At 42.2% G+C, this 7,394-nt stretch overlaps 1 pseudogene; it reads left to right on the top strand.

Annotated features, from left to right (window-relative positions):
* Window positions 1-1,095: 1,095 nt before the first annotated feature.
* On the top strand, window positions 1,096-6,102 carry LOC123487656 (annotated as a pseudogene).
* Window positions 6,103-7,394: the final 1,292 nt, after the last annotated feature.

Genomic DNA, 7,394 nt, shown 5'->3' with positions numbered 1-7,394 from the left:
GAGTTGAAGTTATCCTCATAAACTGAATACAATCAGACATGTTTTGGCCAACCCACCATCTCGATGAGTACAATTTCAGTGCTGAAGTCACTTTTCTTTTTCACTATAATGCTTTTCAAAAGTTTCTGTGAATGATCAGAAACTACACCTTTACAAAACCAGTACAATTTCCAATGTTTTTCTTAACCTTATGTTTAACGCTTAAGAGGTTAACAAATGCCTTAAAGTATTACTCAACATACACACAGGTCAAAAATTACGCCTTCATTTCTCCTGTAGAGTTTTCAGCTTTTCTTAGTATAAAAACCGCTTATGGTTTTCAAAAAAACTGTCACCATTACATCTTTAGATCTCCCCTATGTCTTTTTTGTTCCGAGAAAAAATAAAACAGAACGCCACACGTTAAAAACGAAAGTTGGAACAAACTTTGCTGCACTGCAATGGGCTACACTTACAGAGCCACAAAACTTCGTTATAATCCATTTATCAAGCCAAATTTTCAAGTTTTCTTTCTTCCAAAGGCCGATCAACATACATCCATACCACACAAACAGGGCCAACTTTCTCGCCCAAAACTTTCTCCCGTCGAAGTCTATGCAGGGATTACGTAGAGAGGGAGAGGCCCGCGGTTATTACAGGAGAGAACAGACAGAGGAGAAGAAAGAGCTCATGCTGCCAGACAGCAGAGGGCGCCTGACCAAATGAATAAAGCTGTGTGGTTTCTTTAGGTGTATATAGAGCTCCATGTACTGCGTTTACTAAAGGCCTTTACTGAAATATGTCATAATTCTCTCTGTAAACGTAATCCCAAGTACCACATTTCATGGTCCTCCTCACACTGGGAGAGAACTGAACAAAATCAAAATGTACCAGTAGGCTAAAAAAGCAAGATGGCTCTGAACAAAACCTCTCTGTGGTAGTGGCCTGTAAATTTGGTAGGAAGAGTTGACTCACAAACATGGCATCCTGCCTCTCCTCCTTGACATGTAATGGCGATAAAAACACTTCCGGCCCCTGCACCTCGGAGCCTGTTCATTTTATTAACTTTCAGCCTTCCGGTTGATCCCTTCTTTCGCACGGCTACAAACTGCCAAGATGCCGGGTAAGTCCTACACAGGCCATAAGGCAACCCTGGTTTCGAAGTTTGTGAAATTTGTTTGAAGTGGGATAAGATCACACCCATCAGATGCATTGAACTTTGCTACATATTCCGATCTATTTATATACAGGATTAGTCTGAAGCAATGGATAAAATAATGGCCGCAATCTGAAACTGCGGCCAAGCGCGTGCTATGGGCTTTGCTGAATTGATTTGCAATATGGCGGCGTACTATCAATAGAAAGCATGGACTGACATGTAGCTAGCTAACTACTTTGATGTTTTAGTGATTTTTATAAACATTTGACAGCGCTTGTCACTGCATTTTGACTAGATATGCGACATTCGTATTTGACTTATCGTTTGATAGTGGATCTTACGCATGCTTCAACCAAACAAGCTAACGGTAACTAGCATACCTATTCTACTGTATTTAAGCCAGGAGTTTGACCAACGAACATTTTGTCAGACATGTCCAAATATTTTTGATGATACTTATCTTATGCTACACGTCTCTCTGTATGGACATTGTTTTAACTTGTTAACTAGCTAGATTATCAATTGGCACCTCTTCTGCATTTTCCTTTCTAAGAGCTGGCTACCTCTGGGTTTCTCTTTTCTTTAGCTCGCAAAGGACCTGTGCACCCAACCTCCGAGGAGGAGAAGAGGAGTCTACAAGAAGAAGCTTCTTGCAGAGCCCTAACTCGTATTTTATGGATGTCAAATGTCCCGGAGTTAAGTGTCTCCCTGGGTAGCCTGGCTAGAAGTGGCTCTCCGGTACAGACCCAGGATCAACTCACCTAAACGTTACCTAAACTGACCTTGGTTTATTATCTGGGATGTATTTTCCTTTCTTTTATTAAAACTGGTCAGTCCACCAAAGAGAGATTTATAGCTGGCGAAACTCAATGTGGTTCAGTTGGTAGAGCATGGTGCTTTAAACGCATAGGGTTGTGGGTTTGATTCCATGGGGACCAGTATGAAAATTATGCACTCTACTATAAGTCACACTCTGTGAGCGTCTCTAAATTACTTTAAATGTAAAATCTAGTACTAGTGGTTATTGATTCATCACGGAAGACTGAACTTGTTTCTAGGGAGATGTGTATGCGTCTTGCCTTTATGTGTTGCCCTGTTCATTGTCTCCCGAGTGAATGAGGTGTGTCAACGAAGCCACAGTCAACCTTGTTGTTGTCTTTGTTTGGAAGGAGTCTCCACTGATTTCTTTCCAATAACTGCGGAATTGCAAGAACACAACAGTAATTGGAGAAATGATAATGTGTGATTTGGTTGGGGACAGTGAAACACGAGTAAGTCGTTGAGTTTAGGACATTTGGGGGCGAATGTTAATTCATATTCTGGATGGGTCTGAAACTGTTCTCTCTACAGGATGCTATAAGATCACGACAGTGTTCAGTCACGCCCAGACCGTCCGTCCTGTCGGATGCTCCACAGTCCTCGTGTCAACCTACAGGGGGGTAAACACGCCTCACAGAAGGTACTATACTACACACACACACACACGGAGTATCCAGGATGGAAAAATCTGATGTTGGCATAATTGTTGCCTTTACGTTTGCCCATTCACATTGTCTCCAGAGTGAATGAGGAAAGTGTCAACCAAGGCATACAATGTGTAATTGGTTGTCTTTGTTTGGAAGGAAGTCTCCACCGGATTCCTTTCAAAACTGTGACTCCAAGAACACACAATATACAGAAGGCTAATACTGTCCGTTCTTGTTCCTAGTTTACATTTTAGTCATTTGTCCAGACGCTCTTATCCAGAGCTGACTTAGTGAGTGCACATTATTATTATTTTATTTTTTTCATACCCTGGACGACGCTCAATATGCGCCAGGATCTCTAGTGAGCACAGCCTTCTTGCTCTGGGTGCAGTGCCTTGAGACCACTGCGCCACTCGGGAGAGTTGTAATAAAGTCTGATCTCCCACACGACAGGATCATGCACGATGGCAAATGTTTTGGGGAAAAGTTGCTTACCTGAACTTGTCAAAGACCCTTTTGTTTTCCAGTTGAAAATGTAGTTTTTCATACTTTACTGACCATGACCCAAATAATTTAATGTATTGCTGTTCAATAGCCCCAATTCAAGTGTGACCCACTTTACCTGCTCAGCTGGCTTGGTTTGTGTTCACCACAGTTGTCGAAGCGCTTGGCAGTCTTTGTAGGGCTGGGAATTGCCAGGGACCACACAATACCAAAAGGAAAAAATCCACCCAAACCACTCATATCATAATTTTACAGTGCTACGCAACACTATGTGAGGAAATATTTTTCTGAACAAATGTTTCATTTTGTCGTTAAAAGATGCTTGGCAGCAACGCGAAAATCATTGTAGGAAATCTTTGTTGCAGCTCAAGTCAACTACAAAATCCACAATGCAATGCTCTATTGGCTTTAGCTGGGAAGGTAGGTAGCTAGCTAGCAAACGTACCCACACAATACCTAAGTTAATATCATCATATGAAGTAGCTAGTTAAAATCGCCTAAACAAACTGCACTGTATCAATTTGGAGTACAATCTCACCATACTCCCAACCTGCAGATTGATGTGCCTCGGAGTGGGTCTGACATTCAAAACGGGCACCATGCAATGACCTGGACTTTCGCTAGACAAATGGGGAGGAATGTGTTAGATCCTCTGTTCAATTCCCATTCTTGAGGTAGAAAAATTGCAAAAACTATGATCAATGGCTCATTCAAGAGAAGACAACCTCCCACATTTATGACCTTGGCCATATTGAAATCTGACGTGTATGATAGACGTTTTTGCGATCTAAAAGTCATTCCTATTAACTTCCAGTGTAGTGAGAGCGGCTTTATCAAGCAATGCTACATCATACCAGAAATTCTGCCTGCTTGAACAGCAATGGCTCAGATAAAACATGAAATGGACCCATGGAATCCGGCTAGAACATCACTCCAGAGTGCACAAAAACAATATACCATTCAAAATGGGTGGATATTTACTTGAAGTTCTGATACGATAGTATAGCATTTTTGATGTTAAACATATTGCTGAAGATATATCTCCAGGTGCTGTTGCCTATAGGTGGAACCTTTTCCCTGTGTTAGCTTAGTGGCAGAGGTGCTATATACCGCTTCCTGGCTCACCAGTCGGTTGGTCAATTGACATAGTATTAAGGATTGACAATATTGGCATCCTATCGGGAGTTCCTAGTGAATGTCTGGTCCATAACACTGACTAGACCGTGTTGATTTTGTACGTCCACACCAGACGCGATCCAAGACACGCAGGTTGGAAATATCAAAACAAATACTCTGAATCAACTACACACTGAACAACAAAATATAGAAACGCGACATGTGTTGGTCCCATGTTTCATGAGCTGAAATAAAAATCTGAAATTTTCCATAAACACAAACCGTTTCTCTCCAAAATGTGTACACATTTTTAGTCCTGTTAGTGAGCATATCTCCTTTCCAAGATAATCCACATCCACCCCTGACAGGTGTGGTATATCAAGAAGCTAATTCAACAGCATTCTCATTACACAGCTGCCTTGTGGGGACAATGAAAGGCCAATCGAAAATGTGCAGTTTTGTCACACAACACAATGCCACAGGTCTTGAAGTTGAGGGAGTGTGCAATTGGCATGCTGACTGTAGGAATGAGTCCCACCAGAGCTAGTTGCCAGATAATTGAACGTTCATTTCTCTACCAAATCGTTTTAGAGAATTTGGCAGTACATCCAATCGGCCTCACAACAGCACGCCACGTCTGGCAGTTGTGTTAGTGAGCGGTTTGCTGATGTCAGTTGTAGAACAGAGTGCCCCATGGTGGCGGTAGGGTTATGGTATGGGCAGGAATAAGCTACAAACAATTGCATTTTATCGATGAATTCTAAATACACAGAATTACCATGAGATCCTGAGGTCCATTTTTTAAAATTATTTTTTACGTATCTGTGACCAACAGATGCATATCTGTATTCCCAGTTGTGAAATCCATAGATTAGAGCCTAATGATTTTATTTCATTTGACTGATTTCCTCATATGAACTGTAACTCTGTAAAATCTTTGAAATTGTTGCATGTTGCATTTTTGTATATTTTTGTTCAGTATATATTAATTTGGGGACAGGTCGAAACATTCATGGACATTTAGCTAGCTAGCTTGATGTTGCTTGCTAAATTTGTCCTGGGATATAAACATTGGGTTATTTTACCTGAAATGCACAAGGTCCTTTTTCTGGATCTTTGTAGATTTTTCTCCCATTTTGAGTCACACAAAATCGTGTGTTCCTCTACTCCGACAATTAATCCACAGATAAAAGGGGAAACTTAGTTAGTTTCTAGGAATCTCTCCTCCTTCAGTAGTCTTCTTCTGCGACTTTTATGTCGGTTGGCAACCAACTAAGGTGCAATTACCACCAACTGGACTGGAGTGTGGACCTCAGTTAATAACTTTCAATCACCCACGTGGTATTTGTTCCTAAAAACCAATGAGGAGATGGGAGCGATGTGACTTGCAGCACGTCAAGCATCAAAAATAGAACCAAGTTCTATTTTAGCGCCTGGCACGCAGACAAACTGATTGAATAACCTGTATGTGCATTTATTTTGCAACGCAGTGGTGTGGTCAGCATGTAATGCACACACTTGACGCCTTACCACATGATCCTGCATGTCCATTGTCTGGATTTCTCCCTTCCTCCATCTCCGTATCCTCATATCGCCTTCCCTTCTAGGCTGTCAGTCTGGCCTTAAGAATCAACAGTAGTTTGATCCCCTCACTCTCCCTACTGGAGCCTGTTGGGAGCTCTCACTACCATATAAAAGTGAAATCTGTCTGGGACCATAACTAACTCCTCTTCCTCCTTTACCCAGGATGCTCATTCAGGAGAAAACAGCACTAGTCTCTCAGCAATGGACCTTGTTGGACCGAGAGACCAAGGGAGGAGAGATGGGATTGACCCCACAGTGACCCTGTTCAGGAAGTAGACAAAGCGAGGGAAAAGTGGAGATGAAACGAGATGAAACTGAAGAAGAGGAAAGATGGTGTTAGAGCTCTGCTTTGTGTGCGTGAGAGAAAACGCCCCTGCAAATGACATCACTGTAACACCACTCCCTCCACCGGTCTTTCTCACTTATTAATAAAGTTTAGTTTTTTTCGATTAAAGAATCCAGTTACTTGTCTGTCTTTGATCCAGGTGTCAAATATGTTTGACTGTATTATTAGAAAACAACATGAAGGTGTCATATGGGGAAGGTAAGCTGGTCCTAGATCTATGCCTGAGAACAACTTCACCTAGAGCTCCACTGTTCTTAAATCAGGGGTGTCAACCTCATTCCATGGAGGTGCCTAGGGTCTGCTGGTTTTTCCCCTTTCAATTAAGACCTAGACAACCAGGTGAGGACAGTTCCTTACTAATCAGTGACCTTAATTCAATCAGGTACAAGGGAGGAGAGAATCGAGACACTCGTCCCTCGGGAATGAATTTGACACCTGTGCCTTAAATGGACCAACGCATATGCGCTGACAACGTTTGGCAGGAAAATGTTTAGTTGAGGTTTTAACATGGATAATTTACAGGGCTGTTAGTGTAACCGTGTGCTCCAGAGCCAGTTGCGTCTGCGAGGATCCTTTCTGTATCGGGGACGAGGTCTGATCCAGGAAGAAACGCACCAAGCCTGCTGGGGCCACTGGAACACACACACACCAGTTTAGACAACCCCAAGACTGCTGCTCCACTGGAGAACAATTACCTCAGATATAAAGCTTACAAATCATTTATGCTACCTGATGCACCAATATAATAGGAAAGGGTAACGTACTGACCTGTGTTCGGTGGTGTATTTGGGTACAGGCCACCACAGGGACAGGAACCGTCTGCATGCAGGAGTTGTACACTGACAAATACAGAAGTTAACTGTCACTGGAGTAGGAGTAACAGTCACATTCAGCTGCACAGGAGACATCACCAATTGAGTGGTTAGTTACCTACGAATAAGGTAGTGGTGGTCAGACAGTTACCTATGAATAAGGTGGTGAGTGGTCAGACAGTTACCATGAATAAGGTGGTGAGTGGTTAGACAGTTACCTATGAATAAGGTGGTGAGTGGTTAGACAGTTACCTATGAATAAGGTGGTGGTGGTTAGACAGTTACCTATGAATAAGGTGGTGAGTGGTTAGACAGTTACCTATGAATAAGGTGGTGAGTGGTTAGACAGTTACCTATGAATAAGGTAGTGGTGATTGGTTAGTTACCTATAAATAAGGTTGTGAGTGGTTAGACAGTTACCTATGAAT

The sequence above is a fragment of the Coregonus clupeaformis genome, unplaced genomic scaffold (assembly GCF_020615455.1).
Source record: "Coregonus clupeaformis isolate EN_2021a unplaced genomic scaffold, ASM2061545v1 scaf1790, whole genome shotgun sequence".
Classification (NCBI taxonomy): domain Eukaryota; kingdom Metazoa; phylum Chordata; class Actinopteri; order Salmoniformes; family Salmonidae; genus Coregonus; species Coregonus clupeaformis.
This window is presented reverse-complemented; position numbering and strand designations above follow the sequence as displayed.